Genomic DNA, 23,702 nt, shown 5'->3' with positions numbered 1-23,702 from the left:
TTACTGTAGCCTTGTAGTATAGTTTGAAGTCAGGTAGCATGATGCCTCAAACTTTGTTCTTTTGGCTTAGGATTGTCTTGGTAATGCAGGCTCTTTTTTGGTTCCATATGAACTTGAAAGTAGTTTTTTCCAATTCTGTGAAGCAAGTCATTGGTAACTTGATGGGGATGGCAATATGGCTGCCCTCTCGCTGTGTCCTCACACATGGCCTTTCCTCTGTGCATGCATATCCTTGATGTTGCTTTTTCTTTTTCTTTTTTTTAAATTTTGTTTTGTTTTGTTTTGTTTTTGAGACAGAGTCTCGTTTTTTCACCCATGCTAGAGTTCAGTGGTGCAATCTAGGCTCACTGCAACCTCTGCCTCCCAGGTTCAAGCAATTATCCTGCCTCAACCTCCTGAATAGGTGGGATTACAAGCGTGTATCACCATGCCTGGCTAATTTTTGTATTTTTAGTAGAGACGGGGTTTCATCATATTGGCCAGGCTGGTCTTGAATTCCTCACCTCAAGTAATCAGCCTGCCTTTGCCTGCCAAAGTGCTGGGATTACAGGCGTGAGTGACCTCACCCAGCCATTTCCCCCGAGTCTTGATGAAATCTTTTGAGACTGGGAACCATGTCTTTTTTCTTTTTTTTTTTTTTCTGAGACGGAGTCTCGCTCTGTCGCCCAGACTGGAGTGCAGTGGCGCAATCTTGGCTCACTGCAAGCTCCGCCTCCCAGGTTCATGCCATTCTCCTGCCTCAGCCTCCCAAGTAGCTGGGACTACAGATGCCCACCACCATGCCCGGCTAATTTTTTGTATTTTTAGTAGAGACGGGATTTCACCGTGTTAGCCAGGATGGTCTCGATCTTCTGACCTTGTGATCCGCCCGCCTCGGCCTCCCAAAGTGCTGGGATTACAGGCATGAGCCACCACACCTGGCCAACTATGTCTTTTTTCATCTTTGATTCTCCAGTTTGTGGCAGGGTGCTTAGCCCATAGTAGTTATTCAATAGGTGTTGAATGAGTCATCTAGAGTAGTCAAATTCAGAGATAGAATGTGGAATGATGGTGGCTAGGGAATGGGAGGTGGAGGGGAGAATGGGGAATTATTTTCTAAGGAGTACAGAGTTTCAGCCTGGGAAGATTAGAAAGTCCTGTCCTGGAGATGGATGCTGGTGATGGTTGTACAACAATGTGAATGTACGTAGTGCCACTGAACTCTACTCTTAAAATGGTTAAAATGGTAAATTTTATGTTATGCATCTTTTCGCCACCATTCAATTTTTTAAAAATGTTGAATAAATGAGGTGACAGGCAAAATAATAGTTCTCCCCAAAGATGTCCAAGTCATAGTCCCTGGAACCTGGGAATCTATTATGTTACCTGTCAAAGGACAATTAAGGTTACAGATGGAATTAAGGTTGCTAATCAGTCGAGTCTGAGATGAAGAGATTATGCTGGGTCATTGGGGTCAGCCCAATGGACTCACATTGATTCTTCTAAGTGAAAGAGGGAGGCAAGAGCAGAAGTCAGGGGTCTGGAGATGCTACACTGCTGACTTTGAAGATAGAGGAAGGGCCATGACCCAAGGAATGCAGGTGGCCTCTAGAAGGTGGAAAAGTAAGGAAATGGATTATCCAGAATAGCGCAGTTCTGCTAACATTGTGATTTTAGCCCAGTGAGACCCATCTCAGACTTCTGCCCCCTAGAACTGTAAGATAATAAATTTATACAGTTGTAAACCACTAAGTGTGTGATAATTTGTTATTGCAATAACAGGAAATGAATACAAATGGCAATGACTTGATTAGGAAAAGTTTTTATGTATAAGAACATTCAGTTTTTATTATTACGAACTATTTCAGGCACACCAAAAAGGTATAGTTATCTGAATGCCTATATATCCAGGTCTGCACAACACACAAACAGCAAGCAATTAAAATGCAAACCTGACTATTTTCTCCTTAAAACCATCAATGGTCGCTGCAGCCTGCAGGAGAGAGCTAGATCTTTGCTTCTAACTGGGCTCCTGCCTGCAGTTTTGGCCTAATATTCTCCCTGCCCCTCTGGAAATGCTGAATTTCTGTCATTCTCACTCCTGAAGTTCATTCATGCTGTTCCCTCTGCCTGGAGTGCCTTCACTCTTCAGCTCAGATGTTCTCTCCTCCTCAAAGCATTCTCTAACCTCCAGCTTCAGCTAAATTCCTTTTCTCTCTGTACTGTAGATACAGCATCTACTCTAAACAGTTATCCTAGTACTTACTGCAATACAGTGAAGTTATTTCGACTCTGTTGCTACACTGCAAGTTCCTTGAAGACAGGAGCAGTACTAGAGTTTGGGGACTGTTTGCTAAAAGGCCTCAGCTACAGCGCCCCCTAGATACTTAAAAGAAATGTGAAATGAGCCCAATCTTGTTTTAAAAACACAGCCTGAAGAATTTGGTTGAATAAAAAATAGTAATATTATCTAACTTTGATACATAAAAAGATAATATAGTACTTCTCTATTTTTACAAAGCCACTTTTTAGTTTTATAAATTTGGTTTTATTTCAAGCAAAGTTTAAGCTTACCTCAAAATTTAGCAACTATAACCAGAATATGTCATTTTTTCACTTTTCAGGTTGGCAATGATCTTTAAATTTAGTTTGAGAGGACAATATATTGGATAGGACTATAAATTGGGTCTAACTCTTTGGAGGGCAATTTAGCACTGTCAAAATGTTAAGTGAATATACTCTTTGATGAAGCAATTTTATTTCTATATATTTTTTCTGTAACACCCTGCACATGTGTGAAAAGACATGTGTAAGGATATTCATTGGAGCACTGTTCCTAATAGCAAAAGATTGAAATCAACTAAAGGCCTATCAATAGGACACTAGCAAAATAAATTTTGGTGATTTTACTATGGAATACTACAAATCCATTAAAAACATGAGGTTGATCTAAGTTGCTGGTCTGATCTGATCCCCAAGTAATATATTAATTGAGAAAAAGCACTGTGACAAGTAAGAAAAAGAAACAGAAGGCATACAGTTTGAGAAGAAATGAAACTGTTCCTATTTGTAGGAGAAATAGTGACAACACCAAATGCTGGTGAGGATGCAAAGAAACTGGATTGCTGATAGGAACATAAAATGGTACAATCACTCTGGAAAACAGATTGGTAATTTCTTACAAAATTAAATGTGCAATTACCATATGACCTAGCCATTGTACTCTTGGGCATTAATCCCAGAGAAATGAGAACTTATGTTCACGCAAAAACTTGTACACGAATGCTCCTAGCAACTTTATTCATAATAATCCAAATCTGGAAACAACCTAGATGTCCTTCAACAGGTTGACGGCAAAACAAACTGTAATACATTCATATCATGGAATACTATTCATCAATAAAAAGCAATAAGCTATTGCATGACTAATAGCTGTGCATTTATTATGCAATAACTTGGATGAATCTCCAGGAAATTGTGTTGGGAGAAAAAAAAGTCAATACTAAAAGATAATATACTGCATATTTTCATTTATATAACATTTCTGAAAAGACAACATTTTGGAAATGGAGAGATTAGTGGTTTCCAGGGGATTCAGGATGGCAGAAGGGACAGGGAAAAGCTGGGTATGGTTATAAAAGGGAAACATAAGAGATCCCTATTAGGATGGAACTGTTCTGAACTTTGACTGTGGTGGTGGATCCTGAGCCTATACATATTATAAAATTGTATAAAGATAGGTACATATATAAAAGAGTACTAGTAAAAGTGGCAAAATCTGAATAAGGTCAATGGATTATATCAACGTCAATATCCTGGTTGTGATACTGTACAACAGTTTTGCAAGATGTTACCATTGGGGGAAACTGGATGAAGAGTGCCCTGGTCTCCCTATATTACATCGATTCCCTGAGTTATGATGGTTTGACTTAACTATTTTTCCAACTTTACCATGCTGTGAAAGTGATACCTATTTAGTAGAAACCATACTTCAAATTTTGAATCTTGACCCTTTCTCGGGCTAGTGATATGCAGTATGATACTCTCTTTTGATGCTGGGCAAGGGGGAGTGAGCCGCAGCTTCCAGTCAGCTGTGCCACCATGAGGGTAAACAACCAATACTCTACAGGGTCTTGTGTTGCCAGATGATTTTGCCCAAATGAAGGCCAATGTAAGTGTTCTGAGCATGTTTAAGGTAGGCTAGGCTAAGCTATGATGCTTAGTAGGTTAGGTGTATTAAATGCATTTCTGACTTACCATATTTTCAGCTTATGATGGATCTACTGCGACGTAACCCTGTCCTAAGTCTAGGAATGTCTGTATTTCTTATATTTGCATATGAACCAACAATACCTTTAAAAGTTTAATTTAAAAAATCAAGGTACAGAACAATGTGTGTAGCATACTACCACTTCTATAAAAATGGGGGCCATATATTTATAACTATACTTGTATTAGCATAGAATATTTCTAGAAATATATTAATAAAAATGGTAACAGTGGTTCCTCTAGGGAGGAGAACTAAGAACCTGAAGGTCAAGGGAGGAGGGAGACTTACTTTCCACTGTATATTTTTTTGCAGGGTTTAACATTTAAAACCTGTGCATGTATTGTTTTTACATTTAAAACTCGAAGAAATTTTAAAGCAAATATGAAATTTAAATAATTTTTTTGTAGTGAATGCAAAGATGAGAGCTTATAAACCATCAGTTTATGTACCACAATGATCCTACGCCCCTTTCACTGGGGGACATCTGGGCTTTTACTGGTAGGAGAGGGAACAGAACCCAGGCTAGTGCCAGCAATATGCACCCACCTCAGAAGGCCACCTAAATCTCCTGATTAATAAATTTGGGGTGGGAAGGGGTGTCACTGCACCCCATGAAGTGACAAAGCACTGTTCCCCAACATTCTGCTGCTGGATGTATAGATGGCTCTGTGACTCCACTATAAATCACCAGGGTTGAGCCCCAGGGGAGCTTTTATCTCCTGAAATGTAATTACACATAATTTAAATTTTAAAATCATTAATCAGTCCCAGCCATGTAGGGGTTCTTATGCATTGATGTGTTGAGCTGGAGGGTGAGCCGTAGGTAAAGTAGACTCACTCTTCAGCAGGAACCAGTAATGCTCCCTGACAATTCTGATCCCTTGAAGTGAAGCTACTTATAGCTGTCTGATCCTGAGAAACAGGCCCGGTTGCCTGTTTACTTTATTTATGATGATCAATATCACATCACTATCACTGAGTTTTTTCAACTTATTTACAGCGTATCCTGTTCACCTAATATTTGTTGGTGAAATCTCTTTTTAGGAGATAAGGGTTTTTACTTAATGAAAATAGGAAAAGTAACTAAAGAGTCTATAAAAATGCTCTTTAAAAAGTCCTGCATCCCACACTATCCATAAACACAAGACAATATAATGCAGTTGAAATCTAAAATGTGAGACTTAAAGTACAAAAAGTATGGTTTGATTCCATGCTAAACAGATTAAGCATGTATTTTAGAAAAAAGACACTTTTTCCCTCCACCCATCTCCAATGCCATGAAAGATTTAAAATATTTCAGACCTGAAAGATGCTCAAATCTGTCAGCACTAGCAGTTGGGAAAGCAATGCAAATAGAACATTACACCTCCCCAAAACCTACTGTTCTCATTCTTAGCACACAACAAACCTTGTTACAGACCATGAAAAACAGACGCCTTGTCAATTGTACTGAAGCTAATACAAAAAACAAAAAAAAAAAACAAAAAAAAAAACAAGTGTTTAACGCCAGAAACTGAGCATTCTGTTTTCTTGCAAGCAACGCAGTGTGAAAAAAATATATAGAAAAGTGGTACATTTGGCAGCTAGCACATTTAAGAAATAGTGAACAAAAAACAGGAGGACTGGGCACGGTGGCTCATGCCTATAATCCCAGCACTTTGGGAGGGGGAGGTGGGTGAATAACTTGAGCCCAGAAATTCGAGATCAGCCTGGGCAACATGGTGAAACCCCATCTCTATTAAAAAAAAAAAAAAATTAGGTGGGTGTGTGGTGTATACCTGTAGTACAAAGAACTCAGGAGGCTAAGATGGCAGGATTGCTTGAGCCTGGGAAGTTGAGGCTGCAGTGATCTGTGATCACGCCATTGCACTCCAGCCTGGGCCACAGAGTGAGACCTTGTCTCAAAAAAACAAAAAACAGACCAGGCGTGGTGGCTCACTCCTGTAATCCTAGCACTTTGGGAGGCTGAGGCAGGCGGATCACGAGGTCAGCAGATCGAGACCATCCTGGCTAACACGGTGAAACCCCGTCTCCACTAAAAATACAAAAACATTAGCCGGGCATGGTGGCGGGCATCTGTAGTCCCAGCTACTCGGGAGGCTGAGGCAGGAGAATGGCATGAACCTGGGAGGCGGAGCTTGCAGTGAGCCGAGTTTGTGCCACTGCACTCCAGCCTGGGTGACAGAGCAAGACTCTGTCTCAAAAAAATAAAAATAAAAATAAAATACATGAGGGAAGAAACAGATCTATTTACTGAGAAATGCATGATTTTTATAAGGTTTCTTGTGAAGGGAAAACCCTCTCAGCTTCGTAGGAGTTAAATCATTGATGCACTTTGGTATTTAAGAATAAGGCCAGGCTTAGGCAAAACCGAATGCTGTGGACTGTGAGGATGTGTGTGTGTGTGAGGTTATTATGTTCAGTGTCCCATTTGGACAATGAATTCTCTCACTGAGAATTGACTGCTCCATTAAGGATCTCTGATAACCACCTCTCTTTAGCCTGCTTAGTTCTCCAAGGCTGTGTGGGAAGAGTCACCTTTCCTGGGACACCAAAATCATGCCCTGTGCAGGCGGAGTTTCCCTGGTGGTGATGCCCTTGGCTGCTTGTGCTGGTGTCCTGGTTTTGGGTATGCTAGCTGGGTCTATGTCTGGGATGACCAGTTGTCCCAGTTTGCCCAGGACTGAGAAATTTCTTGGGACACAAGACTTTTAGTGTTAAAACTGAGCCTGTCCCACCCATAACAGTCTAAAAGGCAGAACTAACTCAAGGGTCTATTGATGAATAAATAAGTTAACAAGACGTGGAATATTATTCAGCTTGCAAAAGGAAAGAAATTCTGACACATGCTACAACATAGAGGAACTCCAAGGACATTATGCTACATGAAATAAGCCAGTCACAAAAGGACAAATGCTGTATGATTCCACCTATAGGAGGTACTTAGAGTAGTCAGATTCATAGAGGCAGACAGGAGATGGTTGCCAGGGGCTAGGGAGAAGGAAAATGGGGAATTAGTGTATAATGTGTGCAGTTTTAGTTTGGAAAGATGAAAAGGTCTAGAGATTGATGGTGATGATGTTTGCACAATGACACCACAGACCAGCATGCTTGAAAGTCATTAGAACGGTAAATGTTTTGACATGTACATTTCACTACTATTAAAAATTTAAACCTAGTCCCAGGCAAACTGGGACAGTTGGCCACTCATATCTTACACCTGCCTGCCTTTTCTCCTCCGTCCCTCCAACAGATAGATATAACTCAGGATGCTGCTTACTCAGTGTGGTCTCATCTGTGGCAGATTTCATGGTCTCAGCTCCTGTTACACGAAAGGGCAGGTTCTGAAGCATGGGATTCCACTTTCCCTCTAGCCCTGGATACAGCTGATTGGATGGGCAAACCCCTGTTCCAAGCAGAGCACAACTCATGGGCTTGGCTTGAAAAGATGAACTGAACCAATCAGAGTCCTCCCTTGAATACTGGTTGACGCAAAGTACAATTGCAGCTGGCATGGACACTGGGGTGGAGAAACAGGTTGGTGTGGTGGCTCACACCTGTAATCCCAGCACTTTGGGAGGCCTAGGGGGGCAGATCATCTGCGGTCAGGAGTTTTAGACCAGCCTGGCCAACATGGCGAAACCCCATCTCTACTAAAAATACAAAAATTAACCAGGCGTGGTGGTGGGTGCCTGTAATCCAGCTACTTAGGGGGCTGAGGCAGGAGAATCGTTTGAACTCAGGAGGAGGAGGCTGCAGTGAGCTGAGATTGTGGGACTGCACTTCAGCCTGGGTGACAGGGTGAGACCCTGTCTCCAAAAAAAAAAAAAGATACAGTGGCTCAGGAAATATCCCTGTCATAGGTTTAGCAAACCATAGAAAAGACTCTGATGGTAACACGTAGTGTATATGTACTTGTAGATATAGAATATACATATATGAATATATATATGCATATATAAAATAATAATACTATTTGGAGCTTTGCTATACAATTTTTTTCCCCAACAGAAGATCCACATACCTTGTTACCACTCTGCCTATCTCATTTTCTGCCAGTTTTCACCCACATCCTCTCCTCTCCAAGCTCAGCCACAGTTATTATTGCCTTTAGCCCTTTGTGCCTGGGGTTCCCTTCCTAGCGGGGTCTGGCTGTTGGCCCCAGTGAATTGAATTTCATCTCATGCTCACTGAGCCTCTACTAGGTGTCATATACTGTGCGAAGCACTGCATATGCATGACCTCATTTTCACCTACATAACAACTCTCTGTGGTGGGTACTATTATTTTCCTCATTTTACAAATTAGGAATTTACCTGCTATGATTTGAAAGTGTTCTACAAAGTTCATGCCTTGGAAGCTTAATCCTCAGTGCAACAGTGTTAAGAGGTAGAAACTTTAAGAGGAGATTAGGTCATGAAGGCTCTGCCCTCATCTATGGATTAACCCAGGAGAGTGGGTTTGTTATAAAAGCAAGCTCAGCTCTCTTCCTCTGTGCCTGGGTGCTCTTTTGCCATTCCACCTTCTGCCATGGGATACACAGCAAGAAGGCCCTCACCGGATGCCAGCACCTTGATCTTGGACTTCCCAGCCTCCAGAACTGTGAGAAAATAAATTTCTGTTCTTCATAAATTACCCAGTCTGTTAAAACTCTGTTATAGCAGCACAAAATATACTAAGACATTACCCAAGATCTCACAGCTCATAAGTGGTTGACCTTGGATTCAAAACACAAGTCTGTTGAATTTCATTGCTTGTGCTCTTAATCACTACATCACACTGGCATCTGCTTAGAAGAATGAATCACTTGAACCAGTAAAAAAAGTTCTATGGAATTAAATTAACACATTTTTCTTACAGAGGCCTTGATATGAAGAAAGCTATGCTGTAAGTTTTCTGTATCTACTGATTGGATTTATAATCTCAGGGCATTTTGTAATCAAATACAAGTTCCCAAAATTTCCACAAAGAGATATGTAACTTACATAGTTCTGAGCTGTTCTGCCAGCCATATACCAAAATGCAATCTTTCTAATCACTGTGTGACAATGCATAAGCACTGCTTAGTAATATATTGTACCACATGGCTTTGTGTCAGCATTTCTGAGTCATGGTTGCGTACCTATAACAGTCAAGTGACATATGCTCTAATGGGGTCTGACTCACTTAAATAAGCTCCATTAACTTGACAAGTTTGATTTTATAAAGCTAAAGAGGACTCTCTGAGCTCTGGGTTTTTTTCATCTCTATATAAAACTACGGTATGAGTTCAAAATTATCCCTATGACCCTGTGTGACCTTAACCATTGCTTAACTCCTCTCCTTTTACATCTTGAATTCAATTTCTCAAACATGTAGTGTGCCCTTGCTGTGTCCACCTCTTGCTCCACACTTACTTCTCCATCCTCTGAGCCTGTACTCTGGCTTCTGCTCCCTCTATATCACTGAACTTACCCACAACCTCCTACACCCTTTTCAGATATTACTTGACTTGCTTTTCTGCAGAATTTGATGCTATTTGGCCCTCTATTCTCCCTGATATTTTCTCTGCTCTTGCATTCCACTATGGCATTTGACCTTAGTACTTCTCTTACCTTTTGCTAGTTTTTGGTCTCTCTTGCTGGTCACATTTTTTCTCCTCTTTTGATGAGGATATAGTATCCTTACTCCCCTTTCTCTTTCTAGTCTACACACACATCCCTAGATGATCTCATCAGCTGTCATGGCTTCCAATATGACCTATGTGGTGGTGACTCCCAGGTCGATGCCTCCTGAATTCACACCAACATTCCAATCACCCCTGTGTGGATGGCCAGGGCCACTTAAACTCTACCAAGTTCCAGAAGTGAATTTATTACCTTCCTTTATTCTTGTGTCCATGAATGGTTCCATCTCCCTATTACCCACAACAAAACCTAAAAGTCCCTTTAGGTGTTTTTTACTTTGTCCTCCACATCCAACCAGTCACCATGTCTTGTTGCTTCTAATTCCTAAACATCTGGGAACTCTATAATCTCCCTTCTGAGTATTGATCATGTTTGACTTGAAATATTGAGCTATCTCCATAAAGAGTCTCTTAATTGAATTCACCATCTGTCTCATTTCCATGAATCTATCCTCCACCCTTCTGCCTTAGGGATCTTTCTAATGTAATCTGAATAAATCTTACAGTGCCCAATGCCCATCTGAGCTTGATGTGGCATTCAAAGAACTATACCCCAGTGACCAAAGGTAACTTAAAATACTTTCAATTTTCACTTATATATCTGGAAAAAATCAAAAGAGGTCCTATTCTTAATCCTAGACACTGCCTCCCCAAATCCTTTTCCCCAGTTGTGCATTAATTTAAAGAACAAGGTAAATTTGTATACACTGGCCTGAAAAGCTAAAGTGATTGGTATACTCTTAAGTAAAAAAACAAGTTGGCCGGGTGTGGTGGCTCATGCCTGTAATTCCAGCACTTTGGGAGGCTGAGGTGGGCGGATCATGAGGTCAGGAGTTTGAGACCAGCCTGGCCAATATGGTGAAACCCCATCTCTACTAAAAATACAAAAAAACTAGCCAGCTGTGGTGGTGCGCACCTGTAGTCCCAGACACTCAGGAGGCTGAGGCAGGAGAATTGCTTGAACCCAGGAGGCAGAGGTTGCAGTGAGCCAAGATTGCACTACTACACTCCAGCCTGGACAACAGAGGGAGACTCCATCTCAAAAAACAAAACAAAACAAAACAAAACAAAAACCAACAACAGAAACACAAGTTGAAGACAAAGATGTATATCAAAATTCCATTTTTGTTTTCCAAAAAGTATATGTGGGCCGAGCATGGTGGCTTATGCCTATAATCCCAGCACTTAGGGAGGCTGAGGCAGGCAGATCACTTGAGGTCAGGAGTTGCAAGACCAGTCTGGTCAACATGGTGAAACCCTGTCTCTACCAAAAACATAAAAAATTAGCCAAGTGTGGTGGTTTGTGCCTGTATACCAGCTACTCGGGAAGCTGAGGCAGAAGAATTGCTTGAACCTGGGAGGCGGAGGTTGCAGTGAGCCGAGATTTTGCCACTGCACTCCAGCCTGGGCAGCACAAGAAGACTCCATTTCAAAAACAAAAAAAACCCCCAAAAAACAAAACAAAAAAAACGTGTATGTGGAATCCACTCCACCTGCTCACCACTGGGTGCCTGTGCACATTGTCCATTGGATGCTACCGGTGCCCCAGTGCATCACTGAGGAGACCTAAAAACAGCATGCCCCTCCTGCCACCAGCACCCATGCATGTCGTCTGGAGCCTGGGAATTGACCCCTGCCACCTGCCACTGCTGGTGCCCATGTGCAGCATCCAGGGTCCTGAGGAGAAGCCCACCCCACCTGTTGCTGCTGGTACTAGTGTGCATTGTCTGAGGTCTGGGGATAGATCTGCTCCACCCACCACTACCGGCATATGCACACATCAGGGAACCTGAAGACAGGTATGTTCTACCTGTCACTGGCATCCACACATGTTGTCTGGGAGCTTGTGGATCAACCCACCCTTCCCACTCCACTGGTGTCTGCACATGTCATCTAGGGGCCTGAGGACAGGCCCACCCTTACCCACCACCACCACCACCGGCACCTGAGAAATGGCCTGCTGGCTGTTTCTATTCCCAGCAAAGCCTCACCACAGCCTCTACTAACAACCATGGTCTAAGCCACTGAAGAACTCACAGACACCACTGATGCTGATTATAGTTTACAAAATCACATGGAAACTACACCACTGTGTCCACCCAGAATCACAGCCAAAGCACTCTACCCAACCAACACTATAGTTAAATCTATAGGAAAAATTCTTCCTGTGAGAGAAAACTCATAAAATCAGATGAAACAGCTATTACACCAGATGCATAGACATCAACATAAGGATATAAGAAACATGAACAGGCAAGACAACATGACCACTGCAAAGGAAAGCAATAAGTCTACAGTAATGGATCCCTCAAAAAAGGAAGTTTATGAAGTGCCTGAAAAAGAATTCAAGATAATGATATTAAAGAAACTCAGTGAGATATGAGAGAACACAGATAAACAATGCAAAGAAATCAGAAAAACAATTTATGATCTGAATTAGAAATTCAAAAAAGAGATATATGTAATTAAAAAAAGAAATACTGGACTGAAGAATTTATTGAATAATATAAAAATACAATTGAAAAACTTCAACAATAGACAAGATCAAACATAAGAATTTCTGATCTCAAAGAAAGGCCTTTTGAAATAACGCAACCAGATAAAAAGAAAGAAATAAATAAGAGAATAAAATACAATGAAAAAAGCCTACGTGACATATGGCACACCATAATGTGACCAAATATTTAATTTTTAGGAATTCCACAAGAAGAAAAGATAGGCAAAGTCATAGAAAGCCTATTTAACTAAATAAAAGCTGAAAACTTCCCAAGTCTTGCAAGACATATAGACATCTAGATACAGGAAATTTGAAGATCACCAAATAGATTCAACCCAAAAAGGGTTTCTCCAAGACATAGTATTGTCAAACTGTCAAAAGTCAAAGACAAAAAGAGATTTCAAAAAACAGCAAGAGAAAAGCATCACATCACATATAAAGGAAATTCCTATCACACTAACAGTTGATTTCTCAGCAGAAACTTTATAGGCCAGGAGAGAATGGGATGATATATTCAAAGTGCTAACAGAGGCAGAGATGGAGCAAGATGGTGAAATAGAAGGCTCCACTGATTGTCCTTCCCGCAAGGACATCAATTTAACAACTACCTATATACAAAACAAATAAACAAACAAAAACAAAAATGAAAACAAAATAACCTTCATAGAACCAAAATCAGATGAGGACTCATGGTACCTGATTTTAATTTTGTATCACTGAATGAGGCACTGAAGAGGTAGAAAAAAGCAGTCTTAAATCTCTGACACGACCTCTGCTTAACCCCTGGTAGTAGCAGCGATGTGGTGTGGACAGTGTTACTATGGGCTGGGGGAGGGACAACACAGCAATTGTGAGGCATTAAACTCAGTGCTGTCCTGCTATGGCAGAAAGGAAAGCCACACCAAACTCAGCTGATGCCCACCCATGGAGGGAGCATTTAAACCAGCCCTAGCCAGAGGGGAATAGCTGATCCCAGTGGTCAGAACTTGAGGTCCTACAGACCTCACCACTGTGGGCTAAAGTAGTCAAGAGCTCTAAATAAAGTTGAAAGGCAGTCTAGGCCACAAGGACTGCAACTTTTAGGTGAGTCCTAGTGCTAAACTTGACCCAGAGCCAGTAGACTGGGTGGAGGACGGGGGCACACAACCTATTGACACACCAGCTGGGGTGGCTAAGGGGGTGCTGGCACCACCTTTCCCCTAGCCCCAGGCTATATAGCTCTCCAAAAGAGATCCTCCCTTCTGCCTGAGGAGAGGAGAGGGAAGAGCGGGGAGGATTTTGTCTTGCATCTATCTTGGATACCAGCTCAGCCACAAGAGGATAGGGCACCAGAGTCATGAGGCCCCCATTCCAGGGCCTAGCTTCCAGATGATATTTCTAGATATACCCTGGGCTAGAAGGGAAGCCACTGTCTTGAACAGAAGGACCTAGTCATGACAGCATTCATCACCTGCTAACTGAAGAGCCCTTGGGCCTTGAATAACCAGCAGTGATACTCACATACTATATCAAGAGCCTTGGGTAAGACTTTGAAACTTGCTGGCTTTAAGTGAGACTCAGCACATTCCCATGGTGGCTATGGGACAATAGTTCTGCTTGAGAAAAGCAGAGGAAAAAGTAAAGGGGACTTTGTCTTGCACTTTAGGTACCAGCTCAGCCACAGTGGGGTGGAGCACCAAGCAGTTTCTTGGAGTCCCTGATTCCAGTACTTGGTTCTTGGATGACATTTCTGGACCTTAACTGGGCCAGAGAGAGGCCCACTGCCCTGAAGGGTGAGTCCCAGGCCAGAGAGCATTCACCACAAGCTGACTGAAGAGTGCTTGGGCCTTAAGGCAACATCAGCGGTAGTCTGGAAGTACTATCCATGGGCCTGTGGTAGTGGTGGCCATGGGATGAGGCTTCTCTGCTTTTGGGAAGGGGAGGGAAGAGTGGGAAGGACTATGTCTTGTGGTTTGAGTGTCAGCTCAGTTGCAGTGCAGTGGAACACCAGGTAGACTTCTAAGGTTTTTGACTCTAGTCCGTGGCTCCTGGACAGCACCTCTGGATCCATCTGGGGCTTGGGGGAACTCATTGCCCTGAAGGGAGGATCATAGGACTGGCTTTGCCGCCTGCTGATTTTAGAGCCCCAGAGCCTTGAGCAAACATAGGCAGTAGCCAGGGAGTGTTTACATCAGGCCTTGGGCAAGACGCAGTGCTGTGCTGGCTTTAGGGCTGACCTAGCACAGTCACAGTGGTGGTGGCCATGAAGGTGCTTGTGTCACTCCACCCCCAGCTCCAGGTAGCTAAGAAGAGAGAGAGAGACTCTGTTTGGGAAAAAGCAAGGAGAGAGAATAAGAATCTCTGTTTGGTAATCCAGAGAATTCTCCTAGATCTTATTCAAGACCATCAAGGCAGTACCTCTACAAGTCTGCAAGAACCACAGTGTTACTGGGCTTTGGGTACCCCCTAAAGCAGATCCAGCTTAGATCACAACACCCAAGTCCTTCTGAACATATGGAAAGTCTTCTTAAGAAGGATGGGTACAAACAAGCCCAGACTGTGAAGACTATAATAAATACATAACTCTTCAATGCCTAGACACAGACACACATCTACGAGTATCAAGATGATCCAGGAAAACATGACCTCACCAAATGAACTAAATAAGCCACCAGAGACCAATTCTGGAGAAAGAGAGAAATGTGACCTTTCCGACAGAGAAATCAAAATAGCTATTTTGAGGAAACTCAAAGAAATTAAAGATAACACAGAGAAGAAACTCAGAATTCTATCAGATAAATTTACCAGAGATTGAAGTAATTTAAAAGAATTAAGTGCAGAAATTCTTGAGCTGAAAAATGCAATTGGCATACTGAAGAATTCATCAGACTGTTTTAATAGCAGAATTGATCAAACAGAAGGAAGAATTATTGAGCTTGAAGATAAGCTATTTGAAAATACACAGTCAGAGGAGACAAAGAAAAGAGAATAAAAAACAATGAAGAACACCTACAGAATCTAGAAAATAGCCTCAAAAGGGCAAATCTAAGAGTTATTGGCCTTAAAGAGGAGGTTGAGAAAGAGATGACATAGAAAGTTTATTCAAAGGAATAATAACAGAGAACTTCCCAAACCTAGAGAAAGCTATCAAAGTGCTAAAAGAAAACAACACCACACCTGTCAACCAAGATTACTATGGCAAGCAAAGCTGTTTTTCCCAGATAAGGAAACATTGAGGGAATTTATTATCACTAGACCAGTCCTACAAGAAATGTTTAAGGGAGTCCTACATCTGGAAGCAAAGGACAATATCTACCACCATAAAAACACATGAAAGTGTAAAACTCACAGGTAAAGCAGATATACAAATGAGAAAGAGAAAACAGTCAAATGTTACCACTATAGAAAATTACAAAATCACAATAATAAACAATAACAGAGGAAGAAACAAAGGATATACAAAACAACCAGAAAATAATTAACAAAATGACAGGCATAAGTTCTCATCTATCAGTAATAACCTTGAATATAAATGGGTTAAATATCCCACTTAAAAGATATAGACTGGCTGAATGGAATAATAAAAGAATGACCTAAGTCTATGCTGCTTACAAGAAACTCACTTCACCCATAAAGACACATATAGATTGAAAGTGAAAGGATGGCCGGGCGCGGTGGCTCATGCCTGTAATCCCAGCACTTTGGGAGGCCGAGGCGGGCGGATCACAAGGTCAGGAGATCGAGACCACGGTGAAACCCCGTCTCTACTAAAAATACAAAAAATTAGCCGGGCGCGGTTGTGGGCGCCTGTAGTCCCAGCTACTCGGGAGGCTGAGGCAGGAGAATGGCGTGAACCCGGGAGGCGGAGCTTGCAGTGAGCCGAGATCGCGCCACTGCACTCCAGCCTGGGCGACAGAGCGAGACTCCGTCTCAAAAAAAAAAAAAAAAAAAAAGAAAGTGAAAGGATGGAAAAGATATTCCTCAAAGACAGAAACCAAAAGCAAGTAAGAGTATCTATACTTATCTCACATAAAACAGACTTTAAGTCAATAACTGTAAAAAGAGTCAAACCAATTAGACAGGAGAAAGAAATAAAGGGCATCCAAATTGGTAAAGAGGAAGTCAAACTGTCACTGTTTACTGATAATATGTTCATATACCCAGAAAATCCTAAAGACTCATCCAAAAAGCTTCTACATCTGATAAATGAATTCAGTAAAGTTTCAGGATACAAAATCAACGTACACAAATCAGTAGCACTGGCATCTACCAACAATGACCAAGCTGAGACTCAAATCAAGAACTCAACCCCTTTTACAATAGCTGCAGAAAATTAAAATACTTAGGAATATACCTAACCAAGGGGGTGAAAAATCTATACAAGGAAAACAACAAAACACTGCTGAAAGAAATTATAGACAACACAAACGAATGGAAACACATCCCATGCTCATGGATGAGTAGAATCAATATTGTGAAAATGACCTTACTGCCAAAAGCAATCTATAAATTCAATGCAATTCCCATCAAAATACCATCATCATTCTTTACAGAACTGGAAAAAAAATCCTAAAATTCATATGGAACCAAAAAAAGAGCCTGCATAGATAAAGCAAGACTAAGCAAAAAGAACAAATCTGGAGGCATCACATTACCCAGCTTCAAACTATACTACAAAGCTATAGTCACCAAAAGAGCATGTATAAAAATAGGCACATAGACCAGTGGAATATAATAGAGAATCCAGAAATAAAGTCAAATACTTACAGCCAACTGATCTTTGACAAAGCAAACAAAAACATAAAGTGGGGAAAGGACACCCTATTCAACAAATGGTGCTGGGCTAATTGGCAAGCCACATGTAGAAGAATGAAGCTGGATCCTCATCTCTTACCTCATACAAAAACCCACTCAAGATGGATCAAAGACTAAGTCTTAAACCTGAAACCATAAAAATTCTAGAAGATAGCATTGGAGAAATTCTTCTAGACATTGGCTTAGGCCAAGAGTTCATGACCAAGAAATGAAAAGCAAATGCAACAAAAACAAAGATAAATAGATGGGACCTAATTAAACTAAAAAGCTCCTGCACAGCAAAAGAAATAATCAGCAGAGTAAACAGACAACTTACAGAGTGGGAGAAAATATCCACAAACTATGCATCTGACAATATCCAGGAAATAGTCTTACAAGGGCAAATCAAGATCCTGGACAATATCCAGGATCTACAAGGAACTCAAACAAATCGGCAAGAAAAGAACAATAATCCCATCAAAAGTGAGCAAAGGACATGAATAGACAATTCTTGAAAGAAGATATACAAATGGTCAACAAACATATGAAAAAATACTTAACATCACTAATTATCAGTGAAATGCAAATCAAAACCACAATGAGATACCACCTGACTCCTACAAGAATGGCCATAATTAAAATGTATATTAAAAAACAGATGTTTGTGGATGCGGTGAAAAGGAAACACTTTTACACTGCTAGTAGAAATGTAAACTAGTACAACCACTATGGAGAGCAGTATGGAGATTCTTTAAAGAACTAAAAGTAGAACTACCATTTGATCCAGCAATCCCACTACCAGGTATCTACCCATAGGAAAATAAGGAATTTTATGAAAAAGACACATACACACATGTTCATGGTGGCACAACCGCAAAAATATGGAACCAGCCTAAATGCCCATCAACCAACAAGTGGATAAAGAAATGTGGTTTATATATACCATGGAATACTACTCAGCCATAAAAAGGAACAATTAGTGGTAGCTAAGCTATGAGGATGCAAAGGCCTAAGAATGATATAATGGACTTTGGGGACCCAGTGGGGAGAGTGGGAGGAGGGTGAGAGATAAAATACTACACATTGGGTACAGTGTACACTGCTCAGGTGACGAGTACAACAAAATCTCAGAAATCACCACTAAAGAATTTTTTCATGCAACCAAACACCACCTGTTCCACTAAAAACTATTGAAATTTTAAAAATAAAATTAAAAAAAATTTTAAAAACTGTAAAAAGAGACAAAGAATATTATTATATAATGACAAAGATATCAATTTAACAAGAGGATATAACAATTCTAAATATATATGCACCTAACTCTGGAGCAGCCAGATATATAAAGCAAATGTTATTCGATCTAAAGGGAGAGGTAGGCTGGGCACAGTGGCTCTTGCCTGTGATCCCAGCACTTTGGGAGGCTGAGGTGAGGTGGGCGAATCACTTGACGAGGCTGAGGAGTTCGAGATCAGCCTGGCCTACGTGTTGAAATCCTATCTCTACTAAAAAGTAAACTAAATAAAATAAAATGAAATAAAATAAAATAAAATAAAGGGAGAGACAGACTCCAACACAATAGTAACTGGGAACTTCAACCCCACTCTAGTGTTGGACATATCATCTAGAAAAAAAATCAACAAAGAGATACTGTGTTTTTTGTTTTGTTTTGTTTTTCTGAGATGGAATCTTGCTCTGTTGCCCAGGCTGGAGTACAGTGGCATGATCTTGGCTCACTGCAACCTCCGCCTCCAGGGTTCAAGTGATTTCTGGCTAATTTTTGCATTGTTTAGTAGAGATGGGGTTTCACCATATTGGCCAGGCTGGTCTCAAGCTCTTGACCTCAAGTGATCCACCCACCTCAGTCTCCCAGAGTGCTAGGATTATATTAGGCGTGAACCACCACGCCTGGCCTAACAAGGAAATACTGGATTTAAACTGCACTTTAGACCAAATAGACCTAACAAACATTTAAAGAATATTTCATGCAACAGCTGCAAAATATACATTCTTTTTATCAGCACATGGAACGTTTGCCAGAACACACTATATATTAGGCCACAAAAAAAGTCTCAAAAAACTTTTTAAAAAAAATTTTTAATTTTTCTTTTCAAGACAAGCATGTCACTCTATTGCCCAGGATGGAGTGCAGTGGCTCGATATTGGCTCACTGCAGCCTCAGCCTCCCAGGTTCAAGCAATTCTTCTGCCTTAGCCTCCTGAGTAGCTGGGATTACAAGTGCCTGTCACCACACCCAGCTAATTTTGGAATTTTTAGCAAAGATGTGGTTTCTACATGTTGGCCAGGCTGGTTTCGAACTCCTGACCTCAAGTGATCCACCCGCCTCAGCTTCCCAAAGTGCTGGGATTATGGGTGTGAGCCACAGCACCTGGCCTCAACAAACTTTTAAAAGTCAAAATTATGTCATGTATCTACTCAGACCACACTCAGAATAAAACTAGAAATCAATACCAAGAGGAACTTTGGAAACTGCACAAATACATGGAAATTAAACAACATGCTCCTGAATGACCACTGGGTCAATGAAGAAATTAAGAAGAAAAAAAAATTGAAATAAATGAAAATGGAAACACAACATACCTATGGGATACAGAAAAACAGTGCTAAGAGGGAAGTTTATAGTAATAAATGCCCACATCAACAAAAGTAGAAATATTTCCAATAAGCAGTCTAAGGATGCACCTCAAGGAAGTGGAAAAACAAAAACAAACCAAATCCAAAATTAAAAGAAGGAAAGAAATAATGAAGAACAGAGCAGAACTAAAGAATATCAAGACAATATCAAGCAATACAATATCAAGCAATACAATCAACCAATGAAATGTAAACCTGGTTTTTTGAAAAGATAAACAAAATTGATAAACTGCTAGCTAGACTAACCAAGAAAAAAAAGAGAGAAGACCCAAAGAAACAAAATCAGGAATGAAAAAGGAGACATTGCAACAGATACCACAGAAATAAGAAAGATCATTAGAGACTATTATGAACAACTATATGCTAACAAATTGGAAGAGCAAATTGTTTTTTGAGGAAGTGGATAAATTCCTGGACACATACAACTTATCAAGATTGAATAAGGAAGAAGTAGAAAACCTGAACAGATCAATAATGAGAAATGAGATCAAATCAATAATGAAAAGTCTCCCAACAAAGCAAAGCCCAGGATCAGATTGCTCTGCTACTGAATGCTACCAAACTTATGAAGAATACTAATACTTTTCAAACAATTTTAAAAAATTGAATGGAAGGAAAATATTCCTTACTCATTCTATGAGACCAGCATTAGCCTGATACCAAAACCAGATAGGAACACAAAATAAGAAAAGTACAAGCCACTATCTCTGATGAATATAGATGCAAAAGCCCTCAACAAAATACTAGTAAACTGAGCCCAACAGCACATCAAAAAGATAATACATACTGATCAAGTCATATTTATTCCAGGGATGCAAGAATGGTTTAACGTGTGCCAATCAATAAATATGATATATCATGTCAACAGAACGAAGGACAAAAACCATATGATCATCTCACTAGATGAAGAGAACACATTTGATAAAATTCAACATCCCCTCATGATGAAAACTCATAACAAATTAGGCATAAAAGAAACATACTTCAACATAATAAAGTCCACATATAATAAACCTGTAGCTAACATCCTACTGAAAGGATAAAAGCTGACAGCCTTTCTCTATGAACTGGAACAAGACAAGGATGCCCACTTCCACCATGTTATTCAACATAGCACCGGAAGTCCTTGCCAGAGCAATCAGGCAAAAGAAAGGAATAAAGTGCATCCATTTGGAAAAAAGGAAGTCAAAATATCCTTCTTTGCAGAAAGTACTTTTATATATAGAAAAACCCATCAAAAACTCAGAATTGATAAACAAATTTAGTAAAGTTGCAGGATACAAAATCAACTCATAACAATCAGTAGCATTTCTGGCTGGGCATGGTGGCTCACGCCTGTAATCCCAGCACTTTGGGAGGCTGAGGCAGGTGGATCACCTGAGGTCAGGAGTTCAAGACCAGCCTGACCAACATGGTGAAACCCTGTCTCTACAAAAATACAAAAATTAGCCAGGCATGATGGTGGGTGCCTATAATCCCAGCTACTCAGGAGGCTGAGGTAGAAGAATTGCTTGAACCCAGGAGGTGAAGGTTGCAGTGAGCCGAGATTGTGCCATTGCACTCCAGACTGGGCAGCAGGGTGAGATTATGTCTCAAAAAAAAAAAAAAAAAAAAAATCAGCAGCATTTCTATACACCAGTAATGAACTAGCTGAAAAAGAAATTGAGAAGAAATCCCCCATCTACAATAGATACAAAAAAGTGAATAAAATACCTGGGAATACGTTTAACCAAGGAGGTGAAAGGCCCCTACAAAGACAACTACAAAACACTGATGAAAGAAATTGAAGAGAACACAAACAAATGGAAAGACATCAGGCGCCCATGAATAAGAAGAATTTATATTATTAAAATGACTATACTACACAAAGCAATCTACAGATTCAATGCAATCCCTGTATAATACCAATAACATTCTTTGTGCATATAGAAAGAAAATTGTAAATTTTTCTGGAACCACAAACGACCTTGAATATTCAAAGCAATCCTGAGTAAAAAGAACAAAGCTGGAGGCATCACACAACCTGACTTCAAAATACGGCACAAAGCTATAGTAAACAAAACAGCCTAATATTGGAATAAAAGCAGACACATAGACTAGAAGAACAGAATAGAATACCCAGAAATAAACCCACCTGTTTACAGACAACTGGTTTTCAACAAAGGTGTCAAGAACATACACTGGGGAAAGCACAGTCTCTTTAATAAATGTGAAGTGCTGGGAAAACTGGATATCTATATTCACAAGAATGAAACTAGATCCCTGTCTCTCACTAGATACAAAAATCAACCGAGAGGGGATTAAAAACTTAAACGTAAGACTCAAAACTATAAAACTACAAGAAGAAAACATGGAGAAAATGCATTAGAACATTGGCCTAGAGCCTAGACAAAGGTTTTATGGCAAAGACTTCAAAAGCACAGGCAAAAAACAAAAAATAGACAAATAGGACTACATTAAACTAAAAAGCTTCTGTACAGCAAAAAAAAAAAAAAAAAATCCACAGAGTAAAGAGACAACCTGTAGAATGGGAGAAAATGTTTGCAAAGTATTCATCCAACAAGGAACTAATATCCAGAATATAGAAGGAACTCAAACAACTCAACAATAAAAACAAAAACAAAACAAAATAATCCCATTAAAAATTGGACAAAGACATTTCCGAACAGACATTTCTCAAAAAAAGACACATGAATGGCCAACAGATCTATGCAAAAATGCTCAACATCACTAATAATCAGAAAAATGCAAATCAAAACCACGATGAGGTAACAGCTCACCCCAGTTAGAATGGCTATTATCAAGAAGACGAAAAATAGCAAATGCTGGCGAGAATGCAGAGAAAAGGGAACTCTTATACACTGTTCGGGGAAATGTAAATTAGTACAGCCATTAGAGAAGACACTATGAAAACTTCTTAAGAAACAAAAAATAGAACTGCCATGAAATCCAGCAATCCTACTACTGGGCATTTACCCAAAGGAAAGGAAATCAGTATATCAAAGGGATACCTGCATCCTCATGTTTATTGTAGCACTATTCACAATAACCAAGATACGGAATCAACCTCAGAGTTCATCAATGAATGAATGGATAGAGAAAATGTGATAACACACACACATGTGCACACACACACACTGGAATACTGTTCAGCCATTTGCAGCAGTGTGGATGAAACTGGAGGTTGTTATGTTAAGTGAAATAAGCCAGGCACAGAAAGATGTATATTGCATGTTCTCACTCATATGTGGGTGCTAAAAAAGTTCATCTCTCGTGGAAGTAGAGAGTAGAATGATGGTTACCAGTGGCCAGGAAGGGTTGTGGGGATGAAGAGAGGATTAATAGGTACAAATATACAGTTAGATGGGAAAAGTTCTAGTGTTCAATAGCACAGTATGTTGACTATACTTTATAATATATTGAATATTTCAAAATGGATAGAAGAGTTGAAATGTTCCCAACACAAATAAATAGTAAATGTTTGACTGGGCGTGTCTGTTTCTCCTTGGTGCCCAACACAGTGGCTGGAGCAGAGTACATTAATGGTCTAAAAATAAGAGGAGGCCAGGCATGGTGGCTCATGCCTGTAATCCCAGCACTTTGGGAGGCCAAGGCAGGCAGATTACCTGAGGTCAGGAGTTTGAGACCAGCCTTGCCAATATGGTGACACCTCAAATGCAAAAATCAGCCAGGCATGGTAGCGGGTGCTTGTAATCCTAGCTACTCAGAAGGTTAAGGCAGGAGAATTGCTTGTACCTGGGGGCGGAGGTTGCAGTGAGCTGAGACCGTGCCATTGTACTCCAGCCTGGGCAACAGGTGCGAAACTGCATCTCAAAAATAAAATAAAATAATATAATATAATATAA

General features: G+C 40.4%; 1 long non-coding RNA gene across 4 annotated transcripts in view; it reads right to left on the bottom strand.

The window, feature by feature from the left end:
* LOC139359890 (uncharacterized) overlaps positions 1-23,702 on the bottom strand; it is a 52,016-nt gene that overhangs the window by 12,273 nt on the left and 16,041 nt on the right. For 3 of the 4 annotated variants that reach the window (XR_011616515.1, XR_011616513.1, XR_011616516.1), the window contains one exon: positions 23,593-23,660. This is a non-coding gene — a long non-coding RNA (uncharacterized lncRNA). Of the gene's footprint in view, positions 1-23,592; positions 23,667-23,702 lie in introns of all 4 variants that reach the window. The other variant, XR_011616514.1, reaches the window with a different exon arrangement.

This window comes from Macaca nemestrina, chromosome 18, assembly GCF_043159975.1.
Source record: "Macaca nemestrina isolate mMacNem1 chromosome 18, mMacNem.hap1, whole genome shotgun sequence".
In the NCBI taxonomy this organism is placed as follows: Eukaryota; Metazoa; Chordata; class Mammalia; order Primates; family Cercopithecidae; genus Macaca; species Macaca nemestrina.
This window is presented reverse-complemented; position numbering and strand designations above follow the sequence as displayed.